The sequence below is a fragment of the Lissotriton vulgaris genome, chromosome 7, assembly GCF_964263255.1.
Source record: "Lissotriton vulgaris chromosome 7, aLisVul1.2, whole genome shotgun sequence".
In the NCBI taxonomy this organism is placed as follows: domain Eukaryota; kingdom Metazoa; phylum Chordata; class Amphibia; order Caudata; family Salamandridae; genus Lissotriton; species Lissotriton vulgaris.
Genome location: NC_141695.1, coordinates 197,529,745 through 197,546,667, shown reverse-complemented (window position 1 = coordinate 197,546,667; position 16,923 = coordinate 197,529,745). Strand labels below are relative to the sequence as shown.

Below are 16,923 nucleotides of genomic sequence, written 5' to 3'. Positions count from 1 at the left end.
GCGTGAAGTTAAAATAGGGAAGTAGTGAGGGTAAGAAATCATGGGAGGGAAAAGAAAAGTCAGGAGTCTGGTGAGGAACCCACACCTTAAAGAAATGTCTTTCACTTTATCTAACAAAGATTTGAACATAGATTCAGGTTGTCTAGTCATATGTCACTTTATCTAACAAAGGTTTGAACATAGATTCAGGTTGTCTAGTCACATGAAATCAATGTCCACTATTACGAGTCAAATTCAGGTTTGTAGCGGTTTGCAGTGGAAGTAGCGGTTAACCATGAAAATAGCGAAGCTATTCATTCAACATGACTTATCACTCCACCCTCCACCCTCTAGCATCCTCCCGCTACCCTCCAGTACGTTTCCCCGCTTCCCCGTTCACGTGGTAACCCCTAACTCACCGGCTCCTGCCGTAAACTCCCCTGAGTCCACGGCCGCTCTTCAGCGTCCTCCGGTGGGATCCACCACTCCTCACTCCAGGGCTCGTCCGATTCCTCGTCCTGGGTTTCTCCGCTCCTGGGCTTCTCCACGCAGTCTTCTCCGTATAGTTTCTCTCTTTGCGCCGCTCCACCCGACGTCTTCTCCCGCTCTCCTGCTACGTCTGGATGCCCGTCCCTGTCCTCGCAGTCCGCTGCTTTCAATCGTCTCCTTTGACCACTTCCAGGGTTGCCGCCGTCCTCTTCCGGGTTCTGCCTCTCAGCTCTCTGCAGGGAGAGGAAAAGACAACATGGATCCGGATTGGGTGTTGTTGTCTCGGAAGTCCATTTGTGAAGATTATCGGCCCACGGGACCGCATCGGTGAGTACTTCCTCACAACCACAGCATCACTTAGCACAACTACAGCAACACTCAGCACCACCACAACGTCACTCAAGCCCACAATAAAATCGCTCAGGGCCACAACAGCATCACTCAACGCCACCACCGCATCGCACTACGCCACCACAGCAACACTCTGCACCACCACAGTAACACTCTGCACCACCACAGTATCACTCAGCACCATCACAGCATCACTCAGCACCACCACAGCATCACTTAGCGACATCACATCATCACTCAGGGCCAAGACTACAGCAATCAACACCACAGGATCACTCATCACGACCACAGCATTATTCAGCACCACCACAGCATCACTCAGGGACACAATAATATCACTGAGCACCACCACAGCATCAATCGGCACCACCACAGCATCACTCAGGGCCACGCAGCATCACTCACAGCCAGCACAGCATCACTCAATGACACCACAGCATAACTCAGGGCCAGCACAGCATTACTCAACAACACCACAGTATCACTCAGTGCTTCTTACACTTTTTAATTAGAACTTCTCAGCATGTTGCACAGCCGCCACACTGCACAGCAGCCACAGCTTAGAAACATTGGCAAACTCAATAGCTCTATTGAAACACTTATAAGGCCCCCAATGCATAGCCAATAAGACTTGCCTTTGGGACATTATAAGTGTTTAGTTATGCAGCACAATATCCTTGATTAAACAACATCAAGTGTTGCATGGGTAAACACTTATAAGGTCCCAAAAGCGGGACCTATTGGCTATGCCAATGCTTGTTTAATTTACTCCTAATCCCCCTTTACCACTACCCACCCTAAACCCTACAGTTACCATTACAACCCCTAAATGTTACCTTACCAGCCTAAAATCACCCTTACCATCCTCTTAACACTAGCAACCCCTAATCTCTTTAAATCACCTCTACCCACCCCTACATATAGATATATCAATACTTACCATAGTCAGTAAAGGCATGCGTGGTAAAGGCACAAATACGTACATGGTAAAGGCAGCATTTTAAAGGCTGTTTCCCCATATTTTTACCAATTCTTTCAAACGTGCATAGAGTGGGCTTTGGTTTGGCTCCAACCAAAGGAGTATTATTACCCACTCACATCACGCTATGAGCTGGCGATGTTTTATCCCTCCGTCCAGGCAGTGTTTACAATGGAATGTAGGAGGCATTAGTCTAAATCTGAAAGATGAATTCAACTGTGCTCTTTGTCATATTGAGATCTTTTTATCCTATACACCTTCGAAGCAGAAATCAATATTATGTGCAACTTTTTCCCACCACTGGCAATGGCATTAGGCAGGCTTTTTTGTGATGAACAATGTTTGCATACAATGAATGAATGAATGAATGAAAGAATGAATGAATGAAATTAGTTTTATATAGCGCAGAACTTTGCCCAGAGGCATAAAGGCGCATAGGATGGAAGAGCTGGGAGCAGTGCACAGATTAGAAGGGGAAAACTACTGGTAAGCTTTGGTAAAGAGCCAGGTCTTTAAGGCTTTGCAAAATTGATCAGGTGGTGCAAGGCCCTTGAGCTTATCAGGGAGAAGGTTCCAGAGCTTCGGGGCAAGAGCAGAGAAGGCCTTCCCTCCCCATCTGGTCTTCTTCGTCCGGGGAGTGGACAGAAGGTTCTTGTTGGCAGAGCGCAAGACCCTGCCAGGGGTATAAAAGGATACCAGAGACCTGATGTCCTCTGCGCCGGATTCATGAAGGGCACCGTGGGTTAGACATAAAACCTTAAAATCTATCCTGGACAGCATCGGAAGCCAGTGGAGATGTTTCCTTATGGCCGAGCCAGAGGACCGTCTAGGGGCGTTGACAACAAACCTGGCTGCAGCGTTCTGCACAACTTGTAGGCGTTGAACCAGACTCTTATTTATGCCCAGATAAAGTGCATTGCAATAATCTAGGCGTGAAGAGATAAGGGCCACCGCAAGTTGTTTTCTGGAATCCAAGGAAAGATAGTTGGAAAGTTTACGGAGGATCCTTAGAACCCCGCAGCAGGTGGAAACGGTTCTATTCATTTGTCTATCGAGGGAAAGTATGGTGTCAAGTATAACTCCTAGATTACGAGCTGCAAGGGTGGGCGTGGGGCATACTCCAAGGGCTGATGGCCACCAGTCAGCCGACCAGATCTCATATTTGCCTCCGAAGACCTAAACCTCCGTCTTTTCCCCATTTAGTTTTAGGAAATCTTTGGTCATCCATCCTGCTACAGCTTCCATACAGTTCCAGAAGTTGGATGCCTCGGTCTCCAAAGATTGATTGAGGGAGACCATAATCTGGGTGTCGTCGACATATGATAATACTTCCAAACCAAATGATCTTACAAGCCTGGCAAGGGGGGCCACATAAATGTTGAAAAGGGTGGGGCTCAAGGATGAGCCCTGTGGGACCCCACATTGCACAGGCTTGGCAGGAGAGAGGAAGTCACCCAGTTTAACCCTCTGCATGCGTTGGTTGAGGAACGAGGCCAGGAGGCTCAGTGCAGGCCCATCCACTCCCATCTCACTGAGGCGAGCAATCAGAATAGCGGGGACAGGGTGTCGAATGCAGCTGTAAGGTTGAGCAGGATCAGAAGGGTAGTCTGACCACTGTCGACCTTAGTGTGGATGTTGTTTACCACCACTGTGAGAGCTGACTCCATCCTGTGCCCCTTCCGGAAGCCATGCTGAGAAGAATCTAGCAGGCAGGATTTATCCAGGAAGGCGCTGAGATGAGAGTTAAGGTGGGCCTCTAGTAGCTTGGCAGGAGCAGGTAGCAGGGATATCGGGCGGAGGTTTTTTAGGATGGTGGGGTCTAAGGAGGCTTTTTTGAGGAGTGGCTTGACTATGGCCATTTTCCAAGATGCTGGAAAAGCGCCCTTGGAGATAGCTTGGTTCATGACGTCAAGGAGTGGGGGCAACAGAACCTCTTTGCACTCCTTTAGGATTTTTAAGGGACAGGGACCAAGGGGGGAACCAGACTTAAGTTTATCAAGGAGTTGGTGGAGGAGCTCCAAAGTTAGAGGGGGAAAAGTTGTCATACTGCCACGAGGTAGAGACATCGAGTCTTGCAGGGAGAGAGTTGTCGGAAGGTGGGCAATATTGGTGTTAAGGTTGCAATCTTCTAGAGCTGTGTATATATCCTTGATTTTTGTGTGGAAAAAAAGTGGAAATCTGGTTACACAACTCTTGGGATGGCACAATAGGGTCAGGGAGGAGAGCCATGGATAGATTATCCACGATTTTAAATAGCTCTCTGGGTGATCTGAGGGTGGTCGTAAGGTTAGTGAAGTATGACATTTTTTCCGCTAGAACTGCGGCCTTATATCTTTTGAGCATGTCCTAATGTTTAGTTCTTTCGTGTGGATCGAGATGGGACCTACAAAGCCTTTCTTGCTTTCTACAGTCCTGTCTGAGCAGTCTGAGGGCGTCGGTATACCAGGGGGCCGAGGGGTGCTTTCTGGCAGAGTAGTAAGATTTAGCCGGAGCCAGACTATCAATGGCCTTTGCAATGGAGTTGGAGAGCTCAAGGGAAGCCATATCTATATCTGATATAGATGAAAGGTTAAGGTTGGCGATAAGAGGGCCTAGGGCTTCGTTAATGAGGCCCTTGTAGTTCCTTTTGGAGACCTGATGACTAGTGGACTTATCGGGAGAGGCCGAAGGACAGAGGGTGAGCTCAAGAGGGACTGCCATGTGGTCAGTCCAAGATAGGGGAAGGGGAGGGCCTGTGAGTAGCCTGGAGTCGTTAGTAAAAACTCCATCCAGGGTATGCCCTGCGGAATGAGTGGAGCCCATTACTTGCTGCAAGAAGCCATGGGATGCTAGAGTGTCGAGCAGAAGAATGGAGTCAGCTGAATTAGGGTTTTCTAGGTGAAAATTGAAATCACCTAGAATGGGGAGGTTAGTTTTGTCAATATAGGGCTCCATTAATTCCAGGAGGTCGGGGGTAAAGGTAGCTCTAGGTCCGGGTGGTCTATAAAGAAGGATGCCGGCAAAGGAGGCCGAGGAGGTGAATTTTAGCATAAAATGCAGAGCTTGAAGAGAGTCCAGCGGGGAGGAGAGGGTTTCAATGCGGCAGATTGTAGAGCATTTATGTAGGATGGCAATCCGACCTCCTTTCCGCCTTTCTGTGTCCAGTCTCACGAGGGCGTAGCCATCAGGGACGGTATTTACTAGTTCGGGCCCCGAGGAGTCAGTGGCCCAGGTTTCGGTTATAAAAACCCATGAGGGCCTCCTTTCCGAGACAAAATCATTAAAAGTGATGTTGTTTTTAACCAATGATCGGGCGTTAATAAGAAAGCCAAATTCTTTGCATGCACAGAGCATTTGTGAACGCCTGTGCTAATATCTGTTGGTTCATTAATGTCTGAAATATTGGCTTTGCCAATGAGTGTTCAACGTTTTAATGTGCATCCTGTGTATAAAAGGAAAACAGAGAGGAGTAGCATTGTGCGCCATCTAGTGGAAATATAAAATATTTAGTTGGCTCAGCTTTAACAAAAATGGCATCGCCCTCATCCAAGTTTTGATATTTTAAGCAAATTAACACTGCTGAAAATGAAGGGAAAAAACGATGCAGGCAAGGAAAAGATATGAGTAAACACTGAAGCAACTGCTTAGAGATACAACCGGGCGCCTATCTTGAGTATATCTTATAACACTGTTCCTTTAAAACCCAGCCCGTGATGTTAGACTTTGTGATTCGAAACTGAAAGTCCAGATAACCTCCTACGGGGCACACCGAGAGGTTCTTTTTCCACAGGGGTAGCGGAAAGAGGCCTGGCTGCACCCGAAATATATCGTGATCTGACTTTACTGCCGGGGGTGCGAGTTTCGTCCTTTCTTGAATCAGGCGTGTTTTGTTCCTGAGTGGCATAACGGAACAGGCGGGCGTTAAACTTCCGGAGCAGGCAAGTGACACTCGTCCACCTGGTACACTGCATGAGATTTGCGACGTTTGAGGAGTGAGAGCGGGTGGGGGATGGTGCTAGACTAGATTTCTCCGGTCGAGTATCTCGTGGCTCTGGTAGTTCTCCAGCTAGCTGTCAGGAGCTCCCCTCTTGGTGACCTAAATAACAAGCTTTTGGTTGGTCGAATTAATTATATACCTAAATTGAAAAGCATAAAAGTATGAGTCAGGAAAACGAAATTAAAAAGCATGCATTTTAAACAAGTTTTATTTATTATCAAAAGTGTAAGTAAGGGAAAAAAAAGGACTGATAAAATGTATTCTAAACTAAAATGTCTGTGTTTTCAGGATTAATAAGCTGATGCTTGGAGAAAAACAGTTGAATTTCTAAAATATATTTAAAGCTGATTTAAGTATGAGCGCAGGGCTCTCTTGTAGGAAGTGAGGGAGGCTGAAACACACTTACGGGAGCTGAGAAAGCTCGCCCTAATAGACCGGATAGGCAGAGGGACTTGGAGGAGGCACGGGAGGCTGTGGCACGGCAGGTGGGGCGTCTACGATGGTTTGATCACAAGGCATATGTAACGCGCTCACATGCTGAGGGAGACAAGTCGGGTGCCCTACTGGCCTGGCTGCCTTACCCAGTGCCAGGGCTCGCCGATTGGAGATTCGCAATGCCCTGGGAGTCGCTTGCTTTACTCAAGAAGGCATAAACAGTGGCGGCTGGTGATCCCTGAAAGTGGTGGGGCGTAATACGTGCCATTGGTTCCCCTCATAACTGTCAAAAATTGCCTTAGGTGCCTTAACACACTAAAGCACCCATACACTAACACTGCTTCTTGCACACAAACGCACACACACTTTTATAATCACTGACCCTCAATCACAACCATTGGTATACAGGGGCTCTGATCTGAAATCCTAAGGTACAGTCGTTTAATGCGCAGTAAGAGCAGCTGCAACAGGGCCTCTATGCCATGGTACCACTGCACCAGCTGCACCATTGATAGAGGCACCTCTGACTCATTCCCACTCCCTTTCAATCACACACTCATTGTAACTCCCACTACTTTACTCACTACCTCTCTTTTCCTTACTCGTGCTCCCTCATTGATTCTCACTCTCATTGACACTCTCAAACACTATGCTAAATCTCATTCTCTCTCAATCAAACACACTTTTACTCGCACACGCACCTAGAAAGAAGACTGAATTCTTTTCTTTAACCTTCTTTTTCTGGCTGCTCAGAGGCTCAATGGCCAATTAGGAGACTGGATGCGACGGGGTGCCAGGCGACTGAACCTTGTTTACTCTGTCCTGCCATTTAATAGGGCATGGGGCGACTTTGCGTAAAACGTATCACCGCCCGAGCAGGAGCCTATCTTCAAACTGCTGCACTACACTGGGCATGCGCAGCATACCTATGGTTTGTGAATGTGAGTGAGGGGCAACGCTCCTCTCTCACATGCGCAGACCATCTTCGGAACTCATGCTTGTCTCTGCCTGCGTGCGCTGTGCGTGAACTGAGCCCTTTCACAAGTGAAGTGCACTGGCGGCCCTGAAATGTAAACAGACAAATTGTAAACTGTCCATTTGTCTGCTTACATTTCTGTTCTTCTGTTGCCCGATTCTTTTGGGGGGTGCTGCCCCAACGCCCCTATGGACCAGCCGCCCCTGGGTATAAACAGATTATTTTATGATTATTACAGGGAACTATACAGGAGCAAGACTATTAGGACTGGGGACGAATTAGAGGAGTTCATATGCGAGCCTCAGCTCCCACAACTGGAGGTTGAGACAGTTGAGGCACTGGGAGGGGACATTGAACTACGGGAAATACGGCTGCTCTTAAAAATATGTCGCGGAACAAAACGCCAGGAACAGACGGACTCTTGTTTGAGCTCTATGTCACTTGCGCTGAGCAGTTAGCGCAGCGCTTAGTCAATTTGTACAATGAGGCGAAGCGCCTGGGTCACCTCCCTGTGTCCACAAGAGAGGCGGTTATTATTCCACTCCAGAAACCCGGCATGGGACAGAACGGCATATCGGCCGTTGTCCATGCTTAATACGGACTATAAGATATTAAGCCGTATGTTGAGTACTCAGCTGTTGCCCTGCATGTCGACCCTAAGTCATCGCAACCAATCTGGATTTATTCCTACTAGGAACACGGCCTACAATATATGTCGCTTACTGCACATACTTGAAGCGGACACTTATCCCAGGGCCACAGCTGCAGTGTTTGTCGTTGATATAAAGAAGGCCCTCGACAGTCTGGAAAGGCCTTATCTCTTCCATGTCATGACCAGGTTTGGGCTGGGTGAGGATTTCATAGCATGGACGGACTTACTTCATAAGCCGTCTACAGCCCGGGCCAGGACGGGAGGGGTGATATCAGATGCTTGTGAGGTTACCCGGGGCACAAAACAGGGATGCCCGCTGTCACCACTATTGTTCGCGTTGGCTATGGAACCTTTAGCGTCAAAGGCCAGAACGGGGAGGTACTTTCGGGGGTTACAGGTGCAGGGTCAAATACATCATATAGCCCTATATGCAGATAATTTGCTAATGTTCCTCGGTGACACAGAGGGGGAATTACTGGGAGCACAGGCGTTATTAAATAAGCTGGGGGAGACGTCTGGCCTTCGAGTTAACTGAGCTAAATCCTGCTTGTTTCCCACGGACGGACTTTGGGAGGATCTGCAAGAAGTGGCAGGAGTGAGGTGGGAATGCAGGTGCCTCCCCTACCTAGGCGTCCAGATATATCCAGGGCGGATATATTGGAGGGTAACATCGTCAGAGCGATTCGTGGCTTGACAAGCAGTATTGATTTTTGGGGAACGCTGCCACTATCGGTTGCTGGGCGGGTGTCTTTACTTAAAACGGTGGCCCTCCCCGCCTATTGTAATCTTTCGGAACCCTACGGATATGGATACGGGTGCAGATATTTAAACAACTTACATCCATGTCCACTGGATATTTATGGGGCACTAGGAGGCGAAGAATTGCTTTGAAGGTGATGATGCGCCCACGATCGGAGGGAGGCTGGGTGGTACCCGACTTCGGAACCTATTACCTAGCTGCGCAATTGGAATGGTTGACACAGAAAGTGGCAGTGAGACTTAGAGCTACGGAAGGGGAAGGAGAGGGTACCCTGGAATTACGACAGCTGTCTCAAATAGTATTAGACCTCCCTCTATGGCTTGGGACTTTAATAGAGGAACTCAGGACAGAAAGGCATGCTAGAAGCGGAGTCTTAAGAGGTTGGGATTGAAAGTGCCGTACGCCCCTGAGCTACCGCTCTCTGTGTGTGAGGCATTACTTCACGGGGATCTTGGCGGGAATTGAGTGACTGGAATGAGAGGGGATTGTCTGTTATAGGGGATTTATATGACAATGGGATTATGCTGCCTTTTGATACTCTACAGGAGAGGTTTGATTTGAGAGGTGGAGACTTTTTGCTCCACGCGGCGCTAACTGCGGCTATCAGCGCCCACTGGAAGGAGGGACAAGCGGAACCTAGGGTTTCGATGGGATGCCAATATGTAGTAATTGCGGCAGGGAAGTTTAAAGCGGTCACATGCCTCTATAAGCGTATGACACTTGAGAAGTTGCCCCCCTTGGATACGCTCAAGCAAAAATGAGAAGTAGATGTGGGGAAAGAAATACCGGAAAGGACTTGGGCTGGGATAGTAGAACGAGCGTGGAAGAGTACCAAGAACGCTCGTTTCCAGTTGCTTCACTTTTATATCTTGCACCGAGCCTACCTCACACCGGCGAAAATTAAAACATACTTCAACACTGATTTAGACGAATGTCCAAGGTGTAGGGGGGAGGGGGCAGATTTCCCTCACATGATTTGGGGATGCCCACTTCTCGCTGGCTATTGGGATGAAGTTATCGCATTATTGGAGGAGGTGGTTGATGGAGAGCTGGGACGGGAGCTAGGAACTTGTATATTGCATAGGTTTCCACATACAGCTCGAACCAAGATTACTAGCAAGTTTAGAGACATGGGGTTGGTGTTGGCTGAGAGAGAAATCACATTGCATTGGAAGGCGAGAGGGCCCCCCGAGTTTAATTAGATGGAAGAAAGTGTTTGTCAAACGGGCAGAATGTGAGTATTAACATGACTACAGCTAGCGAGGAGTGCGGGGAGTGAGAGAGCGCTGGAGGCAGCCAGAGCATGGGAACACTTGGTGGGACTATTAAAGAACCCGGAGGATGGGAGTGGCAGTGACGAGGAACCGGGAACCCCGGACACAGCCTAAGCTCTTTGTACCGCCCGGGAGTGGCTGCCCGTACATGTTTGACAGGTATTGGTAGTGTGAAACTGGAGAGAAAGCCTGTATGACTTGTGTTAAATGGGAATTGGAACTAGCTGATAGCGCACAATTATTATTTATTGTTGAGCATAAAGGGTTTTCAGATATGCATAGACAATTCAATTCAGTGAACTGAACCAGGACCACAGTTCCCAGGGTACACAGTGTGGTTAAATGAAATCCAATAGTAGGTAGAGCACTGCAGCCTTGGTGGCATTATTAATTGGTAATCTTATGTTGGGAAATGCAACCCCCTCATTGCCCTCAGAAGTGACTAGATTCTAAAGGAAGGCCTATTACCCCGGCGTCTTGCTGCAGAAAAAAGTCATTGCAAGAATAAACACACAAAGTGACTTGGATGACATTGCCAATTTGTTTCTCAAAGAGGCATCTTTTTAGTTTCTGTTACACTCCAGCTCCTTCAACGTCAGGTTATCTGTCTCTTCTCTCCCTTTCTCTCTTCCCCCTTTCTCTCTCCCCATTCCCGTATTTGCTCTCTGCTTTCCCCTTTCTCTCTCCCGATGCCACCAATGTGAAAGCCACAATTGACTGTAGTAGTCCCTATAAAGTTCTAATTGGGTTCTCCGAAGTCTGTCCTGGTGGGCCGGGTCCATGCCAGATTTTTAAGATAACTACATTTATCTAAATGTGGATATGCAAAAAATCTGGCATGGATCCGGCCCTCCAGGACTGACATTGGAGAACCAATCTAAGAGCTATTCAGTATTGCGGTGGCTGGCTAATGTTCCAGTGGTGGGGTTACAGTTCGGGTGCAGTCCTGCTGGGTGGCAGTCTGGGGGTGCTGATGCATTGTTATATGTGCTGGATAGTAATTGTGCATTGCTAGGGGGACATGGCTGCAGAGTTGTGGTGCTTGCTTTGGAGATGCAGGGAAGTGTCAGTGCAGGTGTGGTGGCTTCCAGTCGGCGGTGGGACTGTAGTTTGTTGGTGCTGTGCTGTGTTCTGATGGCATGGGACTGATGAGCCGCTGCAGTTCTGTGAAGGCGGTGGTGCTGCCCTTGTGTGTTGCTTAATTTGCCGCAGAGTTGGCAGTTTTAGGAGGTGAAGTGGAACATGTGGTGCAGTGGGGTGTTTGTACATCCCGGAGGGGGTGTTAACCTGATACAGTGGATGCAGTAAAAAAAGAGACTCTCAGGCAGTGTTTGGTGAGCTGAAGCTGAGCGGGGAGGTGATTTGCTGCAGGAATAGAGTTGTGGATGTGCGGCTTAGAGCATCTTACACATATCTTGGATGAGCATGATCAAAATTGACATTCTTCATAGATAGGTACCATTATATTGGCAGGGGAATGCGAAGTGCAATGCACCTCAATTCCACCTCTAAATGAATGTAATGAAACAATGGCACTATTTAATCCCCTCGCTGTGTCCTCTGGTGCACGTGTGTCATTGAGTGCGGGTTCCAATGGGGGGTGGTAGAGAGGTGAGGCACGCCCATTTGGGATCCCTCTTCTCTATTTCGACCCTCACAACTATATCTCCCATTCATAGGGGTGTATCCTTCCGCCGCCCAGGCCTAGATCTCATGGAACCAGAGGGATGTTTATGCTGTCAGCCCATCTGCTGAGCAGGAGGCCGTGATTCTCAAATCCACCCCGAGAGATCTCGGATTCCTGTCAATAAGGTGCCCCTCCTGCCTCGCCCTGTAAGGCAGGATAGACAGGCGAACGCTCTAATTCTATCGAACTGCAGAAATAGCTCCTGCTTCCTGTCGACAGCTGTGGAGATCAGGTTGGGTTGGACTTTGATCTCCCAGCTCCACTGTGACATGTTGAGATTCGTGACATTTGCACGCTCAGGCACTATAGGTAGCGATGTGCGGGGTAAAATGTTATGATTTAAGCACCTTTTGTCGCAATACTCAGCATGAGGCTGTGGGGAAGGGAATTGCTTCCTTAGAGATAGCAGGTAAATGACCGATTCAGAATATATGCAAAGGTATGCGTGACACTGCACACCACAACCAGATCCCATTACTCAAACCAGTAGATTACCTAGGGGTTAATGATCCTTTGCCGTATCTGACTGCACCTACATATCACACATTTAAGTTCCAGTAGAGAAAGACACATTTCAATGTTTTGATGTACTGAGTAGTAATCCTATCTGTTATTCACAATGCTGCAAAACGCCAGTCTGTAATCACCACCGTTTAAGAAAACAAAAACAAAAAATATCTACACAACATGTGCTTTCATATCAATGCTTCAGGTATGACTTGACAGAGCAGCTATCCAAAACATATTATTGCAAATTCTCTAAAATGTACATGTAATGGATTTTCGTCCACCCACAGGAGCTTCACCTCATTCTCTGGAGTGTGCTTGCACTGAAATGAATTAGAGGCTATATTTCAATTCAGGTGTACGGCTGTGTTAGAACCGGGGTCTCTAGTTGGCAGGGGTATGTACCCTAGTCCAAGTAGGGACCACCGCTTCCGACCTGGTAGCTTGGCGCAGAGCAGCAAAGGCGTAACTTCAGAGGCAATGTGTAAAGTATTTGTGCAACACCCAACAATGATGACACAGTAAAACACACACAAAAAGACACTACACCAATGGATTATAAAAAAATAAGAATATCTTTATCTCAGGTTCAGGTAGAATCAATAGTGAAATATCTGGTTCCCAGGCTAGGTCAATAGTAAGGTGAATACAGTTTCTAGGCCAGATCAGTAATAAAATAAAGCCAGTGTCCGGGCAAGGTTAATAACAAATGAATTCAGCTCCCAGGCCTGCTCAAAAATAAAAGGATTCCAGTTTTCAAGCAAGATCAATACGCCATAAGAATGAATCCAGTAAAGGTCTCCAGTAAAGGATGTCCTTGAGACGATTGTCACAAAGGTAACTGGCAGGGTTAAAAATAACAGGAGCTCATTACACAGGTAGGGTTTCTCACCAAATATTTCCTTGATTGGCAGTGGCTGAGAAGTTACCAGGACATGCCGGCCCGCAACTACGGAAATAACCCCTGCAGGAGATGGAGGCAGCCCGCTTCTTTACAGACACTGTCTTGGCTCCTCGAAGTGTCCCCAAACCCAGCAAGCACAATCTAAAGCCGGGCGAGTTCAAGTGAGCCAGACCCCACCCTGGGTAAATGAAGGCAGTCCCCGCGGTCCTCTATTGATTGAGGCAGTTCCGGTCAGTTCGGGCAGTCCTCGCTGCCTATACGGCCTCCAACCCACAGCCCGCGTCCCGCCCAGGTAGTTTGGCAGACAAAACCCTAGCGCTTCCGCTAGTTTGTTACCTGGGGCTTCGGAGCAAGGCCGGCACCGTCGTGGAGCTCCTCTCTTCCCTGGGGCACTTGGACCGGGTTGCAGCTGATCCGAAGGGGACCGAGGGAAGCCCTTTGCCTGTTTCAAAAGCGGCCTCACAACCGGGACGAGCCCCTCGTTGCCGGGCAACACCCCACGCTGGTAACCAATGCCCTGGCGCCTGTGGCGGTGATCCACACGGTGATTCTGGTGCACTCTTCACCCAAATCCGGGCGAGGTAATTTCTACCCACAGCGCCTCGCCTTCACAGCGCTTGGGTTACGGTTGGACCCCGCAGCGCTTACCATTCACAGCGTTTCGGAGACATTAAGGGTCCAAGGCGCACAGCGCTCTTTGACAGCAGCGCTTTGAGTCACAGCACAACGCTTCTCCCCCACAGTGCCACGTAGCGCATTCAGGGTCCCCAGGCGGCGACAGTAACTACAGGGGCATAGCGCTTCAGTTCTCCCCCCAGTGCTAGGCAACATAGTCAGTGTCTTCCAACAACTGCAATGATTTAGGGGTGTAAGAAGTGGTCTCCCACACCCAGTGCTGCATAGACAGGGTTCAGGGCGCAGAGGATGTTCAGAAGCGCAGAGGGAGTCCTTCTGGATGTTGTGGAGACACTCCTGGGATGTTATGTCCAGTCTCCTCTTGGCAGGGCCAGATCAGCAGGCAGTAGGGCAGCTCAAGCACCACAGGGCAGCAGTTCCTAGGAACAGTCAGCTCCAGCAGAGTGGCAATCCTCCTAGCGCAGCAGTCTGTACTCCAGCAGAGTTTCTTCTTAGTCCAGGGTGTAACAAGAATGTGAGGCCAGGACCCTCCCATATATATCTTTTTAGTCTAGGGGCTAGAAAGTGGTGGAAGTCTCTGGAAGGGTCTGGGGCAGGGGTTTCTGGAAGAGTCCAGGGAGTTCTGGTATGTTCCCTGCCTTCCCTGACCTAGCTGTCACAGTGACGAGAGACAGGCCGTAAAGGCTACAGTGGGCAGCCCATCACAGCTCATCCCAGGGAAGAAGGTGTGAATCACCACTCCCACCTCCCAACCCAGGCAGGCTATCAGTATGCAGAGGGGAGGGGGGAGTCTGCAGCCTAATCTAAGTGTAGGCAGGAAAAGGTCCACTTTATAAAAGTGGGATCCCTAGCGTAGTCTGGGGCACTTGGACCGGGTTGCAGCTGATCCGAAGGGGACCGAGGGAAGCCCTTTGCCTGTTTCAAAAGCGGCCTCACAACCGGGACGAGCCCCTCGTTGCCGGGCAACACCCCACGCTGGTAACCAATGCCCTGGCGCCTGTGGCGGTGATCCACACGGTGATTCTGGTGCACTCTTCACCCAAATCCGGGCGAGGTAATTTCTACCCACAGCGCCTCGCCTTCACAGCGCTTGGGTTACGGTTGGACCCCGCAGCGCTTACCATTCACAGCGTTTCGGAGACATTAAGGGTCCAAGGCGCACAGCGCTCTTTGACAGCAGCGCTTTGAGTCACAGCACAGCGCTTCTCCCCCACAGTGCCACGTAGCGCATTCAGGGTCCCCAGGCGGCGACAGTAACTACAGGGGCATAGCGCTTCAGTTCTCCCCCCAGTGCTAGGCAACATAGTCAGTGTCTTCCAACAACTGCAATGATTTAGGGGTGTAAGAAGTGGTCTCCCACACCCAGTGCTGCATAGACAGGGTTCAGGGCGCAGAGGATGTTCAGAAGCGCAGAGGGAGTCCTTCTGGATGTTGTGGAGACACTCCTGGGATGTTATGTCCAGTCTCCTCTTGGCAGGGCCAGATCAGCAGGCAGTAGGGCAGCTCAAGCACCACAGGGCAGCAGTTCCTAGGAACAGTCAGCTCCAGCAGAGTGGCAATCCTCCTAGCGCAGCAGTCTGTACTCCAGCAGAGTTTCTTCTTAGTCCAGGGTGTAACAAGAATGTGAGGCCAGGACCCTCCCATATATATCTTTTTAGTCTAGGGGCTAGAAAGTGGTGGAAGTCTCTGGAAGGGTCTGGGGCAGGGGTTTCTGGAAGAGTCCAGGGAGTTCTGGTATGTTCCCTGCCTTCCCTGACCTAGCTGTCACAGTGACGAGAGACAGGCCGTAAAGGCTACAGTGGGCAGCCCATCACAGCTCATCCCAGGGAAGAAGGTGTGAATCACCACTCCCACCTCCCAACCCAGGCAGGCTATCAGTATGCAGAGGGGAGGGGGGAGTCTGCAGCCTAATCTAAGTGTAGGCAGGAAAAGGTCCACTTTATAAAAGTGGGATCCCTAGCGTAGTAATGCCCAAACCCTATATATCATTGGAAAGGGTTCCCCGCCCGGAGTCCAACAAGACCAAACATGACAGACTTATTAGGTCCCTGTCAGAAGTTATCCCATGAGGAGAGGTTCCCCATATTAGCCTATGGGGGGTTAGCCTTACTGCAGTAGCAGTGGCTTGTGGCAGATATGTCAGCCTCACAAGGTTTTTAGGGGAGAGCACCCGCACCTCAGCACTGTTTAGCAGTGGTGAGGCGCCCAGAGTCCTAAGTCCAACAAAATGTAAGGTCAAAAATGGGAGGCAAAAAGGGCAAAAATGTAGGGGAGACCACCCTAAGGCTGACAGGTCTAACACGTATCCCCCCCAGCTGAAAGTGGGGAGAACTACCCAACCTCTAGGGAGTTCTCATCACTAAGGCGGAAAAACCGAGAGAGACCGTCAGCATTGGCATGGTCTACTCCGGGTCTGTGTTCCACCCTGAAGTCCATCCCCTGTAGGGAAATGGACCACCTCAACAATTTGGGATTCTCGCCCCTCATTTGCATGAGCCACCTGAGGGGCCGGTGGTCCGTCTGAATCAGGAAGTGGGAGCCAAACAAATATGGCCTCAGCTTCTTTACAGCCCAGACCACTGCAAAGTCTTCCCTCTCTATCGCGCTCCACCGCTGTTCTCGGGGGAGCAGCCTCCTGGAGATGAAGGCTACTGGTTGGTCCCGTCCCTACTCATTGAGTTGCGAAAGTACTGCCCCTATGCCATGCTCTGAGGCGTCCGTTTGGACAATGAACTCTTTGGAGAAGTCAGGGGCCCTGAGCACAGGAGCGGTGCACATGGCCTGCTTTAGAGAGTCAAAGGCTTTTTGGCAAGCCTCTGTCCAGATCACTTTTCTAGGTTGTTTCTTAGAGGTTAGCTCCGTCAAGGGGGCCACAATGGTGCCATAGCCCTTGACAAACCTGCGGTAGTAACCTGTGAGGCCCAGGAATGCCCTGACCTCAGTCTGTGTTTTGGGAGGCTCCCAGGCCAGGATGGTTTCTATCTTGGCCTGTAGGGGCTGCACCTTGCCCCCGCCTACCAAGTGTCCTAGGTAGACTACCGACCCCTGCCCTATCTGGCATTTGCTAGCTTTGATAGACAGGCCTGCCTGCTGCAGAGCCTGAAGCACTTCCTGGAGGTGACCCAAATGGTCCTTCCAGCTGCTACTGAAGACAGCTATGTCGTCCAGGTAGGCAGCAGAGAAGGCCTCTAAACCGGAGAGGACCCGGTTCACCAGCCGCTGGAAGGTGGCAGGAGCGTTTTTCAGTCCAAAGGGCATCAATCTAAACTGGTAGTGGCCCTCTGGGGTGGAAAAGGCGGACCTTTCTTTAGCTTCCTC

At 49.7% G+C, this 16,923-nt stretch overlaps 1 protein-coding gene across 1 annotated transcript in view; it reads left to right on the top strand.

The window, feature by feature from the left end:
• The first annotated feature begins 5,585 nt into the window (after nt 1–5,585).
• Nucleotides 5,586–16,923, top strand: part of LOC147701180 (myosin light chain kinase family member 4-like) — a 303,279-nt gene continuing 291,941 nt past the window's right edge. The window contains exon 1 of the mRNA XM_086929935.1: nt 5,586–5,715. The gene's annotated coding sequence lies outside the window, so the exon portion shown is untranslated. The remainder of the gene's footprint in view (nt 5,716–16,923) is intronic.